The following is a 19,089-nucleotide window of genomic DNA, read 5'->3' on the forward strand; positions in this document are numbered from 1 at the left end:
ACTGTTTCTCCTTCTATTCTACCTGCTCAGTATCACTTACAGCTGCATTATTTATTAATAAATGTATGCTTGTTTTATTGGAAATCCATCTCTGCGCATTACAGTACAGTGCGGTGTGCATTCTCAGCTCAGCCGGCAGGCTCGTGTGTGTTCTGTCCAGGGGAGCCAACCAAAACGTTGGGCTCCTGGGAACGGTCTGAGGAGCCTGGCTCTGTGCTCCTGGAAGGGGAGGGTCTCAGGTGGAAGGGGCAGTGCCGGGAGCAGTCAGCCCTCAGCCCAGAGCACCCCACGCACCCATACCTTAAAGCTGCGAGGAGTGTGCAGCGCAGCGCTCTGGCAGCTGTTGAAAGGGGCCTGGAGCCATTTCAAATTGTCAGGCCCCAGGACAGTTAAAAACGTAAGAACATAAGAATGGCCATAATTGTCAGACCAACGGTCCATCTAGCCCAGTATCCCATCTGCCAACAGTGGCCAATACCAGATGCCCCAGAGGGAGTGAACACAACGGGTCATCCTCACGTGATCCCTCTTCTGTCATCTATTTCCAGACAAACAGAGGGACACCATTCCTACCCATCCTGGCTAATTGCCATTGATGGAACTAACCTCCACAAATCTATCTGGCTCTTTTTGGAACCCTGTTAAAGTCCTGCCCTTCACCACATCCTCTGACAAGGAGTTCAGAGGTTGACTGTGCACTGAGTGAAGAAAAACTTCCTTTTGTTTGTTTTAAACCTGCTGCCTATTCATTTCATTTGGTGCTCCCTAGTTCTTATATTGTGGGAATAAGTAAATAATTTTTCTTATTCACTTTTTCCACACCATTCATGACTGTATAGACCTCTATCATCTCCTCGCTTAGTCTCCTCGGGTATGTCAACACTGCCACCCTAGTTCGAACTAGGGTGGCTAATGTAGGCATTCGAAGTTGCAAATGAAGCCTGGCATTTAAATAGCCCGGGCTTCATTTGCATCTTGCCGGGCGCCGCCATTTTTAAATCCCCCTTAGTGCGGACTCCGTGCCCGCCACTACACGCGGCATGGAGAAGGTAGTTCAAATTAGGATCTATAATTTGAACTACCTACTCCGTGCCGTGTGTATCCGCGGGCACAGAGTCCGCACTAAGGGGGATTTAAAAATGGCGGCGCCCAGCAAGATGCAAATGAAGCCCCGGATATTTAAATGCCAGGCTTCATTTGCAACTTCAAATGCCTACATTAGCCACCCTAGTTCGAACTAGGGAGGCAGTGTAGACATACCCCTCTTTTCTAAGCTGAAAAGTCCAAGTCTTTTTAACCTCTCTTCATATGGGACCCATTCCAAACCTCCAATCATTTTTGTTGCCCTTTTCTGAACCTTTTCCAATGCCAATATATCTTTTTGAGATGAGATGACCACAATGTATGCAGTATTCAAGATGTAGGCGAACCATGTTTTTATATAGAGGCAATAAGATATTCTCTGTTTTATTCTCTATCCCTTTTTTAATGATTCCTATTTGCTTTTTGGTCTGCCACTGTACATTGAGTGGATGTTTTCAAAGTACTATCCACAATGACTCCAAGATCTCTCTCTTGAGCAGTTGTAGCCAAATGAGTCCCCATCATATTGTATGTATAGTTGGGATTATTTTTTTCCAATGTGCATTACTTTGCATTTATCCACATTAAATTTCATTTGCCATTTTGTTGCCCAATCACTTTTGATTTGGGGAGATCTTTTTGAAGCTCTTCACAGTCTGCTTTGGTCTTAACTATCTTCAGCAGTTTTCAAATTTTGCATCATCTGCCAATTTTGCCACCTCACTGTATACCCCTTTTTCTGGATGGGGTAGCCAACCCGTTACAGGCAAAGAGCCAAAATAGGTGTGCATATAGCACAAAGAGACGGGAGGAAAACATAGTTGAACAAAAAAACCCTCAGGTTGAAGCCATTTTGCTTCACTACACTGGACAGCTCCCCAGCACCCGGTGAGCTCAGGGAACCGGGGGCTGTTTCTAGAGGCACAGGGGCAGCTTCACGAGCTACGGGAGAGGCTTCGTGAGCCACACTTTAAGGGAGGGGAAGAGCTGCATGCGGCTCATGAGCAGCGGGTTGGCCACAGCTGCTATAGATCATTAATAAATAATAGGATTGGTCCCAGGACAGACCCTTGGGGGACCCCACTAGTTACATCCCTCTACTCTGAAATCTTATCATTTGTTCCTACCCTTTGTGTCTTGTCTTTTAACCAGTTATCAATCCACGAAAGGACCTTCCCTCTTATCCCATGACAACTTATTTTACTTAAGAGCCTTTGGTGAGGGACCTTGTCAAAGGCTTTCTGGAAATCTAATATATCCACTGGATCTCCCTTGTCCACATGTTTGTTGACCCCCTCAAAGAACTCTAGCAGACTAGTAAGGCATGATTTCCCTTTACGGAAACCATGTTGACTTTTCCCCCACAAATTATGTTCAACTATGTGTTTGACAATTTTATTCTTTACTATAGTTTCAACTAATTTGCTCAGTACTGAGGGTAGACTTACCGGTCTATAATTGCCAGGATCACCTTTAGAGCCCTTTTAAAATATTGATGTCACGTTACCTATCTTCCAGTCATTAGGCACGGAAGCTGATTTAAAGGATAGATTACAAACCACAATTAATAGTTCCGCAATTTCACATTTGAGTTCTTTCAGAACTCTTGGGTGAATACCATCTGGTGCCGGAGACTTGTTATTGTTAAGTTTATCAATTTGTTCCAAAATCTCCTCTAATGATACTTTAATCTGGGATTTGTCACCTAAAAAGAATGGCTCAGGTTTGGGAATCTCCCCAATATCCTCAGCCATGAAGACTGAAGCAAAGAATTCATTTAGCTTCTCTGCAACGTCTTTATCATCTTTCAGTGTTCCTTTAGTATCTCGATCATCCAAAAACCCCACTGGTTGTTTAGCCACTTCCTGCTTCTGATGTACTTAAAAAACATTTTGCTATTGCTTTTTGAGTTTTTGGCTAGCTGTTCTTGAAACTCCATTTTGGATTTTCTTTTTATACTTTTACACTTAATTTGACCAAGTTTATGCTCCTTTCTATTTTCCTTACTAGGATCTGACTTCCACTTTTTAAAAGATGTCTATTTATCTATCACTGCTTCATTTTTTGGTTGTTAAGACACGGTGGCACTTTTTTGATTCTCTTACTGTGTTTTTTAAATTTGGGGTATACATTTAAGTTGGGTGTCTATTATGGTGTCTTTGGAAAGTTTCCATGCAGCTTGCAGAGATTTTACTTTTGTCACAATACCTTTCAATTTCTGTTTAACTTCTTCATTTTTGTGTAGCTCCCCTTTCTGAAAGTAAATGCTACAATAATGGGCTGCTGAGGTGTTTTCCCCACCACACGGATATTACATTTTATTACATTATGGTCACTATTTCCAAGCGGCCCAGTTATATTTACCTCTTGAACCAGATCCTGTGCTCCACTTAGGACCAAATCAAGAATAGCCTCTCCCCTTCTGGGTTCCAGAACCAATTGCTCCAAGAAGCAGACATTTAAGGTATCAAGAAAGTTTATTTCTGTCTCCCGTCCTGAGGTGATGTATACCCAGTCAATATGAAGATGTCACTATTTATCTGTCTGCCATTTCCTGATGTTAGACTCTTTTTCATTTGATTGTGTCTCATCTGATTTGCCCCATATGTCCATCCTCTCCTCCTGATGAGAACATAGAGCATCTCTATTAAAAGACCCTCCCCTAAGAGATGTCTCTTTCCAATTTATGTGCTCCTCTGCAACCGTCAGCTTTCCCCCGTCTCTTAGTTTAAAAAAACTGCTCTACAATTTTTTAATGTTAAGTGCCAGCAATCTAGTTCCATTTTGGTTTAGGTGGAGCCCATCCTTCCTCTATAGGCTCTCCCATCCCAAAAGTTTCCCCAGTTCCTAATAAATCTAAACCCTCACCCTCCTCTCTCCTCTCTCTCCACCATCGTCTCCATCCACAGCCCATCCATTCACGCATTGAGACTCTGAAGCTCAGTCTGCCTGCCTACCTGGCCCTGGCCCTGCACCTGGAGCTGGAAACTGGAAGCATTTCAGAGAATGCTACCATACAGGTCCTGGATTTCAATCTCTTTCCTATCAGCCTAAATTTGGCCTCCAGAACCTCTCTCCTACCCTTCCCTATGTCATTCATTGGTACCTACATGTACCACGACCACCAGCTCCTATCTAGACATCTCAAGAGACCTGCAGCCTTCGCAGCAGACAGGCAAGTCATGTCACCATACAGTTCTCCTGGTCATCACAAACCCAGCTGTCTATGTTTCTAATGATCGAATCCCCCATTACTAACACCCGCCTTTTCCTAATGACTGGAGTTCTCTCCCTCAGAGGTATACCATAACATCCTCTGGAAGGAGGATCCCAACTATGGGATCATTTCCCTCTGCTCCATTCTTGATTGCTCTCCTTCCCTGAAGCCTTTCATCCTCCTTAACAGCACAGAGGTTGTCTGCCTGGAGGTGGAGGTGGGACAGTTCTACAGTGTCCCAGAAAGCCTCATCTACATACCTCTTGGCCTCCCTTAGCTCCTCCAATTCAGCCACCTGGCCTACAAAGCTCATATATGGTCTCTAAGAAACCAGGAGCTCCTTGCACACATACATCACCTGTCAAATAGGTGACTCCAGTCTACAACCCACCCCACCTCTGGAGGGTCCCATATCCTGCGTTCATAGTGCAGGAGCCATGTCCAGCCCTAGGAAAGCCTGTGTTGGCTGTCCAGATGCTCCCAGGGTAGGTAGGGCTTGAACCTATTACCTTGTGCTCCCTAGGTAAGTGCTGTATGCCCTAGTCCACTCAAGAGCCCACCCAGCCTGCATTGCTACACTGGGTGCAATAACCAGGATAAACACTCTGCCCCATTCGCCTCCTCTTCTACCCTCTCTCCTGTCAGAAGCCTTGTTCTGTCACTTCAGAAGCATCAGACTTGACATTTCGGTAACTAGCCAGTGACAGGAACTGGATACTGCAGACGCTGCTCTTCCATGGAGTTTGGGAATGAGAGGCACACAGTGTCACTGTTAATGCAAGAAAAAGGCTAGCAGAGCCATGAACAGTTTGCTGGACTGACTAACAGTGGCACTAATTTGCACGCAGTTCAGGAGCAGCAAATTTCTGCCTCAGCAAGAAAGAAAAAATCAAGGTAGCTTAAGTATCAGTGGGGTAGCCGTGTTAGTCTGAATCTGCAAAAGCAGCGAGGAGTTTAAGGTAGCTTAAAGCTCTGGAAATCCTAAGAAAGCATCATGCTTGTGAATTACCACATCTCATCTAGGTACTCCCTCTGCATGACTTTTGAATAGTTCAGAAGACTGACTCAGATAGTACCTCATCTGAATGTAGGGAATTATTCTTAGCCACTTGAAGAATGGGCCCTATTTCCAGATTTTTTCAAAACTAATTGAAATGCACATAATGAAAAGCTGTTGGGTAGCATGCAGCTATTTTCCAACTTGCATCTATGTTTCAATTTACGTAAAAGGTTCTTGCCAATCTCTGTGCTGCACTCAATGAAAGATAAAATGTTGTTTGCTATAGCAAATGATTATTTGCAATGCTTTCCCTTCCCAGATACTTAAGGGATCACTTTTTGATTCAAGGCATTTTTTCGAGTGGTGGCATAATTGCCTGTATCTTATTGCATCTTAGAACAAGTTTCTTTTTGGAGCTGTTGGCAGCTAAGCAATCCGGTCAAATGTAGACACAGAATGTTGTCAAACTGCCAATAAACCCACTAACCAGGTGCAATAATATCAGTTTAAGTGGTGCTTGTTGAAGATGTCAAACTCACTTGATGAGAAGAAAAACTAGAATTAAACTGAGGGAAAACATGTATGAGAATTGGCCGTGATAATTTCCTACTGTGTTAAACCTGTGTTAAACACTTGCATTGCCTATTGTGATTAAGGTATATCTTAGAATAGCTAATATTTAGAGATAGACCCTTCATTCTGAAGTATTATGCCCTTAAAGCTAAGGCTTTTGGGGTTCAGGTACAGATGCTATCTTGGTTTACAAGGCAAACGTAAGTTGAAACTGAACTCAGGTTTTATCGAGAGTCAGAATACATTCAAATAAAACCCTTAACTTCTGCACCTAATCAAAGAATACTGTCCAAATTAGAGTCAAATCAGGGTCTTGAAAATGTTCTAATCCAATCTCAATGCCGTAGGGATAGGGGGATAAAACTATACTTAAAGTTGATGTTCTATTAACTTGAAGCTTAGACCTTCAAGCTGGTCTTTGAAATGGGTAATTCAACTCTTCTTCTTCGATAATAAGACTGCGGATGCTGAGTTTTGATCCACTAGTACAAGCTGTCTGCATCTTGAAAGGAAGTGCTTGCAGCTGAACCTCTTTCAGTCAGGTCTCATTGTGCAAGGCAGATCAGGCCTCCCACCAAGTGCTGAACACCTTCTGCTCCCATTCAAGTCAAATAGAAGCTGAAAATGCTCAGCCATTCATACCTTTAATCTCTACAGCCGAGAGTACAGTAGCCCTGATTTATCATTTTGAATTATTCTACCTACAATGAACATGAAGAGCTGTTTAACCAACTGTTATTCAATTTTTCATACTTTCTATGGGGTCCAGGCATAGAAAATTAATTCAGATGACTCCTAAAGACTGAGGACCTATCTAATCAGACTGCCAAAGTTGGAAAGATGCTTAGAACGCTGGTGCCCTAAAGGAGTTTTCACGCTAGCCCAGATCCATCTCTGCTTGGGTAGATACCAAAACTCTTCCAGAGATCTTAGGTGCTTGTGGTCAGATTATCCGCACCTGGTTCATCTTTCCAAGGGTTGAGGATACTCAGAGTAGTTAATGCAGTTTATTCTGTATAGCACGGAGAATAAAGAGGTCAGGCAGTCAAATTGCCAATAGTTTGTTTTAAAAAGCTATGCTGCTTTATTTAAGAATGGAAAAGAGATTAAAATTTCATCTAGTCACTTTATTAGTTCATCTATTGGCTGTTCAGTAGGCTCTGACAGAGGACCGAGGGATTTCAGGGGTGAGGGATCTAGCAGTGGCAGTGCAGGTTTTCATCACTTCACTTGAGGTATATCTTCTTAGGAATGACTGTAACCATCTTGGTATGTTCCCTTGAACTCCTGACACCTCTCTTAGGCAGGACATCAGTATCTCATGAGCAGCAATGTCAGATACTCCAGAGAAGTATGGGCGGGGGGAGAGGAGAATAGATGACTCCCTACCACCCACTGGCAGCAGAAGCTGATTCCTCAGTGCCATTGAAGTGATTTTTCACTTATGTTTCAATTGTTACCTGGTAGTATGTCTTTAATACCATCTCAGGCCATCTTGTGCAGTTAAATTAATCCTTTAAGGCATGAAACATGCAAGTTCTTATCTAAAAGTATTTTGACAGTTGCCTTTTATGCCATGGGGAACTTTATGTACCCACTTCTTGGGGTGGTGAGTCAAACTCAAAATAGTGGTACCTGATGGTTGCGCATGTTTCTCCAACTTTACCATAAGTGCAGATCACATTGTACTAGACTCCTGCACTTCACCACCAGCATGAAAACGACTTGCTATGGGTACTCTGACATGGTTTCTATTCTAAATCAGATGACATCAATGGTACTGGCTTAGCTGCCTCCATTTGTGGATTTTCAGACCTGAACCCCACTGTTTCTCCCCAGGCAGTCAACTTTATTTGTCGTGAGGGTTCCGGATGTATAGGAGCAATGATGAGGAGTCAACCCTGAACAAATCACCAGTGAAGTGCTCACAGACCATAGTTCAAATTGGCTCAGTAATTATAGAATGTTATTGCCCCAGGTTAACTACACTATTATGGACAAAACTGTCAAGTTGCTGCTGAAAGCTTCCATTGATTTAAATAGAAACTGAGTAAGAAGTTCCTTGTCTAGCCTTAAGCACATAAGACCGCAGATGTTATTTTGTAAACTACAATACTCACATTATATTGTTAAAGAAATAAATAGTGCCAGCCACTGAAGCACTAATAACAATAGCACATGGCATTACTAATATCCTTAAGGGGGCGGAGGGAATGGCCATCCTTATCCTTGTCAACTAAGCCTACTGTTCCACAGAAGGGTAATATATTTCAGAGCTGCTATTGAGTACACCTTTGTTAGCCAAGGCATCTTGCCACTCTCAGGGTACGTGTACACGGCAGTGTTATTTCTGAATAACAGACGTTATTCCGAAATAACTATGCGAGTGTCTACACAGCTAGTCCATTATTTTGAAATAATTTTGAAGTAATAGGTGGCTTATTTCAGTGTTTGCAAACTTCATTCCACGAGGAATAATGCCACTTCTAAAACAGCTATTTCGGAATAGCAGAGTGTGAATACTCCACTAATGCTATTTAGAAACTAGCCAATTAGCCCGTCATAAGACAGGATTTTCAGGTCTCTCCTCCATGTCGGTGTTTTCTCCTGAGCCTCCGGTCTCTCGCTCCGTGTCTCTTTCTCTCTCTCTCCTCCTCCTACTGCCTCCCCCCCCTCAGCTCTCCTCCGCCTTCTGCCTCTCTCTCCGTCTCTCTCTTTCTCTTCTCCCCCTCCTGCCTCTCACTCTCTCTCTGCTCTCCTCTGTCTCCGTCAGGGATGCACGCTCGTCCAGGCCCTGCCCCCTGGTTGTGTATGTCACCACCTCACCCCCCTTCACCTCCCGCCGTGGCGCTCGGCTGACTTCTGCGCCGTCAGCCAGGACGCCGCAGGGGAGCAAGCAGAGCAAGCGGTTGTTTGGGCTCCCCTGCAGTGGCCTGGTTGAGCAGCGCAAAAGTCAGCCAAGAGTCATGGCAGGAGGGGAAGCGGGGCGGGGCGATGACATACATGACCAGGCCCCGCCCCCTGGCCATGTACGTCACCACGCCACCTCCTTCCCCTCCCGCCATGATGCTCGGCTGACTTCAGCTGCATGGAGAGCACGGGGTCCAAACAGCTGCTTGTGCCACTTGCTCCCCCATGGCGGCCCGGCTGAGTGGCACAGAAGTCAGCCGAGCGCCACGGTGGGGAGCAAAGAACGTGAGTCGGGCAACAGCGCTGCCCAGAGGGAACAGCCAGCATTTCAGGCAACAGCGCCCCCCATAGTGAACAGCCAGCATTTCAGTGTTACAGACTCTCAGACATTGGGCTATTCTATATATGATAGCTTCACCCCCAGGCCATTCGAAGTAATTACTTCCCAGTGCTTCTTGGGGCTCTAAATGGAGGTGACGTGTCCACATTAGGGAAGCCTGCCTCAGACTAGTTTCCAGGCTTTCCTGTAATGTACACATGCTATTTCAAAATAACCTATTTTGGAATATTTCTTCTGGAATAGTTTATTCTGAAATAATCGTGCAGTGTAGACAGGGTGAATAGAATACGTTTCTGGAAACCCAAAGCAAATTAATATAGCAGATGAAACAAAGGTCTGGATGAATGCATATAGATGGTGGCAAACATTTCACATAAAATAGAAGATGGAAACAATAGCTATAGCTTATAAGCACAACTGCTTCCTAAAAAGAAGGATGGATTGTTTCAGTCTAGAAATGCATTTAACTCCAGAGATGAGACAAATTCCCACTTACCTTGAGGGAAACTAAGAACTACCTCCTCGGAAAGCCTGGTCACAGCTAAACTTTGGAGTCACGCTCTGGAAGCAGGTGGAAGAGACTTTTCCAATATGTTGTTCTTGTGGCTGGATGTGCAATTTGGACAGACCAGCTGCTCCACCCGTAAGGTGGCAATTCTGCATCTCTTGCTGTAGGCTCCACTTCCCTCCACCGTATCTGGCTGATAAGATGTTTCAGTCTGATACATTTCCCTGTTAGCTATGAGGTGGTCCAGTCACCCAAATAGCAGGAGGAATGTAGGTAGCAAATCTGCAGTTCTTCAAATGCAACTTTTTGTTACAAGTAATGTAGTTTTGTTCTTTTCTATAAACTTGACTGTATGCTTTAAACAAGGTTTATGGTGTTACTCCATAAGTGACCTGTGATTAAATGGAACATAACGAAACTTTCAGCCCTCACTCATACATTTTGCTCTCAAAATATAATTCTCAAGATATCTGGGAGGAGAGAGGAAGTAGTGTCCACCTTTTGCATAAAGCCAAGCGCTTAACTGTTTTGAATGGTACTCTTTTACTAAACTGAAATTCATAAACAAATATTGTGTATCATTACTGTGAACCTTAACTTTGTATTACTGCTCTCTACACTACACAAACTAAAGCACTTACTTAGTATATAAAAAGTTGCTAAGGAGCATTTGAGAAAATTGTAAAGCCAAGTTAGTTAGCAACATTTTACAGCTGTTGAATAGAGGAGCACAGATACCGGCTGACAGAGCAATAAGCAGTAAATTAGCTATATGAATGGCATCTGATTTTTCTCTCTGATTTTTTTCCCATCCCTTAGAGAACATATTTCTAGGACTCTTAACAGGCAAACTAGCTAATGGGATATAATGAAAACAAATGAGTTCTTAATCTACTTGAAAGTAGTTGTGTGATTTCTTGGAAAGTACACTGAACGTTGCAGTGGAGTGATTAGGTGTTTATGGGAGTGGTGCAATTACATTAGATTATTGGTTTTATGGAAGGAGAAACTGACAAATCACCATCTTCACAAAAGCTATCCTTCGCCAAAACAGCACTAACTAGATTTCCGCAATGTTTTTCAATCAATGGTCTTGAAATCAAACTTCCCATTATTTCTAAGCTTTAGCTATCACAATCCTACGATCGCTATAAGGAAAGTGTTTCTCTCCTTGATTATGTGTATTGGTGCTATTGTTTGATCAAAGAAATTAACTTCTTTGTCCTTGTAATTTTATCAAATAGTTGAGGGAAATAATTAGCATTAAATTCTGAGGCCAGATGCTGTTAAGTAGAATGCTCAACTTCTTACTATCTATTTTAGAAAAGTGAGTCTGTTTGCCTGTCTCTCCATCTGTGAGTCTGTTTGTTCAACAGGAAGAGCTAGAACCTCCACATTTGGTATGCAGCTTCCTCTTACCATAACTTAAAGGTCAGGGTATGGTTGTGCTGCCACAATGGGATGTACCTGGAATTCCAATGTTTCTAATAAAATTGTTTTTTCAAATTGTGATTGTTTGTAATTGTGTTTTTTTTAAACCATCTCCCCTTGTGGACCAGCTCCCGCCTGCCACCCCATGCAGTGTGGGGTAGCAACAGTCCCTGTCCATGGGGCACCCGTTGGCACCTGTCTGAGGGGGTCTGTTGCCGTGGAGCAGCCTCTGCCTGTGGCAGGTCCAGGCCCCAGACAGGGGCTGCTCCATGGGTTGTGGCACTGTGGGATGTACATCAGAGGCAGCAGCACGCAGTAGCAAGGGGCTCCCTGACAGTGGGGTCAGAGCACCCTGGCTGCCAGCCTGGCCCCCTATCGAAAAGTTGTATAACCGCTAAAATTTGATGCATATAATTGAATAGTCATGTAATGGCTATCTAACTTCTCTAGGTTGAAATCACCATGCTTGATATATTCTAGTGTAGTGTCTTTATCACCTTGTGAGACCATAACAGATGATACTGTACAGCAGAAACTGAGTGGAATTAATTTTACATGGATATTTTGCTAGTGCTTTTGGCTATTTGACTTTTCCTGCATAATTCCTGTCTAAAGAGTCAATTTATTAATTCTTCTTCATCCTGCTTGTACACTGAAACCATTCATTTTTTAAATTTGGATTAAATTAGTCTCTGAAATTTAGCTCTGAACATCTTTCAGTAGATTCAGATGATGTTTAAAAATCCCTACAATTGACAGGTACTTCTGCTGTTTATATATATATTAAAAAACACACACACATGGACACTTGGTTCTGTTCTTTCCACTCCAATTCATCTGATGAAGTGGGTTTTGCCCACAAAAGCTCAGATTCTGCATATTTTGGTTAATCTCTAAGGCTGTGTTCAGACTCAGGGTTTTTTTAGAAAAAAGTAGCTTTTCGAAAAAACATCACCTGTGTCTAGACTGCAGCCGCGTTCTTTCGAAATTAAATCGAAAGAATGCGGCTTTTCTTTCGACGGCGGTAAACCTCATTTCACGAGGAAGAACGCCTTTTTCGAAAGTGCTCTTTCAAAAAAAGGCGTTCTTGAATGCCAACAGGGCTTTTTAGAAAGAGAGCATCCAGACTCACTCGCTGCTTTCTTTCGAAAAAGCGGCTTGCTTTTTCGAAAGTACTGCTTGCAGTCTAGACGCTCTCTTTCGAAAGAGGCTTTTTCGAAAGAAATTTTCGAAAAAGCCTCTTTCGAAAGAGGCTTGCAGTCTAGACATAGCCTAAGATGCCAGAGGACTACTCCTGGTTTTTAAAGTTACACACTAACACGGCTATACCTCTGACACTGTATTTTGAGTTAACAGAAATCTTTACGATCTAATTATACTTGGTAGTAAACATAAAAGCAGGTATGAATGAAATCAGGGAACCCATTGCTTCTATAGGGAAGGCTTATCGCTTAGGGTGTGTCTAGACTACATGTCTTTCAGGAGGCATAAGGGATCGGTTGTCAAAGGCTTCCCCTGCCAACAGATCCGCATCTAGACTACCGCACTGTGTTGTATCAGCTGATCATCGGCACAGCGCGGCAGACATGTTTATTTTAATGAAGCGGGGATTATTTAAATCCCTGCTTCTTTGACTATGCCGAGTAAACTACTTTAAATGGCTCCGTCGATGGAGCCATGTAGTCTAGATACACCCTTATAGCCCTTGTAAAAGACTGAGTCATATAGTTTAATTTATGCCTGAGGTGATGATAGTATGCTAGCATCAAATTGAAAAAGGAACACTTGAGTCAAATGCAATTTGCTAAGAAAATGCCACTGGAGCTGGTGAACTCAGTGCAGCCAAAAATACTACAGCCAAAAACTTCTAGTCACCTGGGAGAGCTAAATTATGTGGCTTACAAATGAATTTCAAATTCAAAAAGCTCTAGAATATTTTCAGAGTGCCTTTCAGCCACCTGGCTAAGGAGAAATACAATGCTGGACAAGAATTTGTGTCAATTATATTGATTTGAAAGTCTCACTTTTTGTCTTTGAAGGGGGTATAAGGCTGTTTTTTAAGCAAGAAAATGTTTAAATCTCTTCACAGTCTAGTGCACCTGCAGAAAGAGTCAAACAGAACATTAAGCTCAGTTCCATTTTGAAGTGGAATATATGGATATGTGTCCTAATGTACACTCTGCCTCTATTACACATGCAAAATATTCCTATTGCCACATGAGCTATTAATTCATCTGAAGACATTTTGGTGTAGGTTTTTAACGTATAGCGGTGAGATCCTATACAATGCCTAGGAAATTAGACCCATTCTTAGGGCCTTTACGTTTTAGCATAACATAAAGGCAGGTTTACATGGAGTATTATTACACCTGAACATAGACTAACAATAGGAACTAGTCTGAAAATCAAGTTGTTTAAAAGTTCCCAAACTTTCTGGGAACATGCTAACGGCATAAATACTAAAGAGAATTGATTATCTTAATGATAGTCTATCCATCCCTCATGCTGAGCACAAAAGCTCAGAGCCAATCAAGAGCTGGAGTTGCTATGCAGAAAGGTTTTAATGATGTGCACTACCCTTTATCATTTACATCCTATGATTATGAAGAAATTCTCTGAAACAAAAGCATATAATAGAGGCTTTCCTCACATTGTAATGCTGACTGTTAGCCTGTGTCAGAACTGTGTGCAAGCACGGGGCAATAAATATTTTCTTCTTCTTTTTTTTCCCTTTCCTAATCATTCCTAATGAACTGTTAAGCTTTTTGACTATTTCTATCATGGCTGGATTAACTCTTCTGGAGGCCTGGGGCCATTAGATCTTTGTGGAGACTCCTAGGTTCTGGGGTGGGGCCAAAAACAAGGGGTTCAGAGTGTGGGAGAGGGCTCTGGAGTAAGGCAAGAGAGTAAGCATGGGAGGGGACGAGGGCTCCAACTGGGAGTCCGGGCTTTGAGGTGGAGCTGGGAATAAGGCATTTGGAGTGCAGGAGGGACTCAGAAAAGGAGGTTGGGGTGGGGATGTGAGGTCTGGATGGAAATTAGGGTGCAGGAGGGAACTCTGAGCCAGGGCAGAGGGTTAGGGTGTGGGGTCTGGGATGGAGGTAGGGTGTGGGAGGGGAGCTCAAGGCTGGGGCAGGAGATTAGGGTACAGGGCGCTTACCTGGGGCACCTCCCATTTTGTGGGGGTAGCAGATGGTTCAGCCTGGCCTGTGACCACCTGCAGGCACCCCCCTCACAGCTCTCATTGGCCAGGATTCCCAGCCAATGGGAACTGCAAGGGTGGAGTCTACAGGCAAGGACTGTGTGGGGGCAGAGTTTCCCCTGGCACTCACAGCAATGTAGCTCCAGACCAGCAGGGTGGGGGAAGCAGAGGGAGGGTGAACAGTAGCACACAGAGCTGCCTGCCTCCTTCCTGGCCAGGCAGGATTGGATAATGTGCTAGGGCGTTAGTGGCTGCAGCCCAGGGCCTTGGGCTAATGGGGGACCTTACAAAGATATGCACTTTTGATGGCCCGCCAATCTTTTTTGGGGAGGCCCTCTTAGCCTTATGAATACGTTGAGCAGAACAGGTCTAGTACAGATTACTGGGGGGGCTCCGCTGTTTACCCCTTTATACTTTGAAACTGACCATTTATTACTACTGGTTTGTTTCCTATCTTTTAACCAACTACTGATTCATGAGAAGACCTGCCCTGTTGCCCCATCACTGTAGGCATGTATATATTTAAGATGTATGAAAGTTTTCTGTAGTGTTAGAAACGGTTGCTATGTGATGAATTCAGTAACACTGTGGCTCTAATATTATTTCATATTTCAGACAGTCATATGCAAATTGTGAACAATATTAAAAAGTGCCCCAATATTGCTAGTACTTCAGTAATATAGCATTAGTTTTTTGACATAAAACAAATTTCCTCTCACTAATTTATATTTCATGAATAGAGACGTTTCATAATTGATGAGGAAAGATGCTTTCCCAGAAGTGACACACAGGTGACAACAGGAAGGTGTGCAACCCCTAATCTGTTACATTGAGGGTAACAACTTTTGTTTTCCTGCTGTTTTCCCTTGGTTGGGTCTCTATTTTGCTTTCTATGGCCTTGCAGTCCTCAGGGCTTCCTACTTTCAATTTCTGTGACCAATCAGCTCGACATTCTTCAAGATGGTAAATAGCACACAGTATGTTTTCAAAGCTCACCAACCATTTCATATATGGTATTGATAAAACTATTGCATATCAGTGTTCTTATATTATACAGCAATTCCACATCCATCACATCTGCTGTGGAAGACTTTTAGAAGGTGTGGTGTCTGTCTACCATATGCAAATCAATATAATAGAAACAAATATATAAATCCAATGAGTCAGGAACCTTACTTAATGAATTAACATTAAAAATCTCTATTTAAGCCAAACCACTTTATCTCCTTGACTGATTTTCTTAACTGAAGCAGCAGGTAGCATATAAAGCTAATTACTAAGAAGCAGCAAAATCCTGAGGGCAATTAATGATGTTTCCATCAAAATGCCTTATGAACAGTTTTCTAGACAGAAAAAAATAAACTAAGATGGCAGTGTCTCTGAAATGTCATTTCTTCATTGTGAAAAGGAGTGCATGGCCCTGCCAGAAATTAATTTCGCTCTTCTAAACCAGATGTATGAATACAATTGGATTTGAATTACAATATAGCATTTAAAGAAATGACATTTTGAATTCACTAGAACTAATATATTTTAGATAAGTGAATGCACAATATTTTATCATACAAGTTATTCCATGTTGGGCAAACCCAGGCAAACAAGGATTTGGGAGCGAGGGGCATATAATAACAGAACCAGGCTTAAAAATAAAAGTGTCAGGCTTTGGAAAGAAATGAGGCTGACACCAACACATGCTCCTTTTCCCTGAGAACAAGGTTTTTAGAAACATAGAACCTGGGCACAGGATATAGATGGTGTTAAGAAGAACTGAATTCCCATTAAGGTCCACTAGACTCAAGGAGTGCCAGCTGTGTATGTAAGGTGTGCCATGATCCATGGATCTGTACCTGCAGTAAATGCCTATTCAGGGGCATCCTTGTGGGATCAGAGGAGGCAAAGAGGTAAGGAAAATGCAGCAGAGCAGCTGTTATTGCATACCCCATAGACAGCTCCATTGATTCTCAAGTCTGGTGACGAGATGCAAAAGGGGGTAATATAGCTCTAGAGCATACATCAGGGGCAACTGGTGAGGGGGAACACAGGGGTACCACTGGCCACATGACCACAGCCCCCAAGTCCAGGGAAGGGCTGGGACAGCTCCCTTTTACCCTAGGCTCTGCCTCTTCTTGTCTCTGCTCCACCCTTCCCCCACCCTGCTCTGACCTTTCCCCTCCCCTTCCCCACTCTTGTTCTGTTCCCTCCTTGCCTCTTCCCCCAGTGTGGCCCAGGGAACTGCAGGGGCCAGGGAATTCCCTCCCGTACTCACTAGTAGTGGCAATGGGGAGCGGAGCAACACAGCCCCAGCTCACTCTGTTCCCCCAGCCTCATCACTCTGCTGCCAGTGAGTGTAGGGTCTGTCTCTTCCTGCCTCCCCCCTCCGCCCCAGTGACATGCCAGGAGACCAGAGCAAGCTGGGGCCACATTGCTCTGCTTTCCTGCTGCTGAGTGCAGGGATCTGGACCCCTAGTGAGGGTGTCAGACCCTCCTGCTAGTCTCCCCAGATGCCCAGAGGCTCTGGCCCATCAGTTGCTGGCCCCTTGCCTCTCCTGCCCCTAGCATTCGGGGACATGTGTCCCTTTACATTCCTCCCTGCCACACGTCGCTCCTGGCATACCTATAGAAAGCAGTAACGAACACCTACGATTCTGCCATGATGGACTTGCACCTACTCTTCCCCCATACTACATGGGACATAACCCCAGTAAGACAGAACTCAGCTGCAATCCACAAAAGATGATGAGTCCTTTACAAAATGGTGCTGTATGCACTCACGGGGATAAAAGCCCTGCAGCTTGGCTGCGGCTGGTCTAGGTCAGCTGACGCGACTTTGTGGAACTTGGGCTCTAGGGCTGAAAATGTCTGTGGGGAAGTTTGGGCTGAAGCCACAGCTCTGGGGGCCTGTGGTGGTGAAGGGTCCCAGAACTCAGGCTCCAACCCAAGGCCAAACATCTACGTAGCAATTTTTCAGTCTCTGAGCTCCTGCCCCATGAGCCCTGGTCAGCCGACCGTGGGTTTTTATATCCCCATGGAGGCATATGCACACTGAGAAGCAGACCTATGGTTGAGTTAATTTATAAGCTTAGCAAACTAAGCAGTTCAGAACTAATACTGATTGACAAAATAAAAGGCAACTTATAAAGATTTGTGTGTTTGTTCTTTAACAGCCATTTGTGCAACTGGGATTCAATGTAGCCATGTAAAATTCACACTAATTAAACTGAAAATAAGTTTTTAACAAGTGACTTATTTTTGTTAAGGTGCCCTGAGGAAGCTGGCATGGGTTCATAGAAATCAAATGGTTGTTAATTGGCATATTTCTTCAGTCATCATTGGGTGAGCTTCACATATTTGATCCTTTAAATTTTTGCTCATTATCCAGCTGTTTTCCTAAATCACATTTGTTGCTATTTTAAAATTTCCATCCAACTCACTCATGCAGTTTTCTCGGTACTGAGGTTCTTAGAACTGAATACAGCCCTCCCAGCTCTCTCTGGAGGATTGGGTAGTGAGGGATTTGACCTTTCTTGAGGTGCTCCTGATTGGCAGCCCAAAATCACATTTCCCCCTTTGCACATTCCAATGAAAGGTGACATCTAAATTATTGTCTGGTCTTTGTCCAGACTTATACAACTAATAGACTGACTAGCTAAGAACACTGGCTGCATACTGCACAGAGATGGCTGCATTTTCATGGCTAGTGATGTGAACATTTAACCTAGTTCACACATGTGTAAAGCACTTTGAACTAGTCTAAACTGAGTGAATGAAGTCAAAAACTGATTTTTTTTTTGCTGTGTTGGTTACACCTTAGAGCGGAAACTCTGGCAAACTGGATTGGTAGAACTGATTGAAATGTAATACATAAATAAAAAGGAATAAAAATGTTTTTTTTTTTAAATCCAGGTGCAAGTTGATAAACCCACCATAACTTTTATCCGTGCCTAACAATGCAGAAGTGAAGACATATTAGCGAATGGTCCAGCTTGCCTGGGTTCCTGCTATAACATCTGTCCATTTTGGTGGTAGAGATGGTGGAAGAGTTACTTAAAGCTGCAAATGGGAAAAGGGAATAGCAATCAGGCCTCAGAACAACAGAGTAGAGTCATGGAATTGCTTCCTATGTGCCAAACACAAAGGACTCCAGGGTGAGGACTTGATTACTTCTCAGGGCTCTGCGGACTTAAACCTCAGAGATGATAACACTTGGTCAACATTGTTCTCTTGGAGAGGATACTGATTTATTTTTTGAGGATATTGATTTCTTTTTCAGCTTATCCAATAACTTCTTCTGCAGTCCATCCAAAAAGTTCTTAGTGAAATCTATTTCAGTGGTGGTAGGTGTGCTTTTCTAGAAGAAAAACAATTTGTTCTAAACTTTTCAGAAATGAAGAGTGACGTACCTGGGCATCTACTGTTGCTGCTTGCCCACCTTCTTGCCACTTTCTCTTGAAGAAAAGAGGTAAAACGTGATAGGGAAGTGAGAAATATGGTCAGGCAATTCTAAGGTTGTGTGCCTGGGGAAACTCAGTCGTGACTTTCACATTGCATCTTTATAAATGTGTATCATGACGTTGCCACAGCTTGCAACGTTATCCATTTGTGTTATATTCTCACATGCTACAATTTACCCTGTCTATGTAGGAACAGTTGGGCGCAGTCAAGATTTGTTAACATCCTGAGATTTTTCATTTGTCCAGGAACAGCTACAAGACCAAATTAGAACTGGGAATGTAGCAACTTTTTTGTAAATGCAGCATTGGGAAAACATGATTTTTTGAGCACCGGGAGTATCAAGCTGCTAAAAAACTTGTATTGAAATGTGTCT

The 19,089-nt window shown here is 43.2% G+C and overlaps 1 long non-coding RNA gene across 1 annotated transcript in view; it reads right to left on the reverse strand.

The window, feature by feature from the left end:
- The window catches only part of LOC106731478 (uncharacterized), a 146,309-nt gene that overhangs the window by 77,738 nt on the left and 49,482 nt on the right, over positions 1-19,089 (reverse strand). Inside the window, exon 2 of the long non-coding RNA XR_012896299.1 lies at positions 9,620-10,023. This is a non-coding gene — a long non-coding RNA (uncharacterized LOC106731478). The remainder of the gene's footprint in view (positions 1-9,619; positions 10,024-19,089) is intronic.

This window comes from Pelodiscus sinensis, chromosome 17 (genome assembly GCF_049634645.1).
Source record: "Pelodiscus sinensis isolate JC-2024 chromosome 17, ASM4963464v1, whole genome shotgun sequence".
NCBI lineage: Eukaryota > Metazoa > Chordata > Testudines > Trionychidae > Pelodiscus > Pelodiscus sinensis.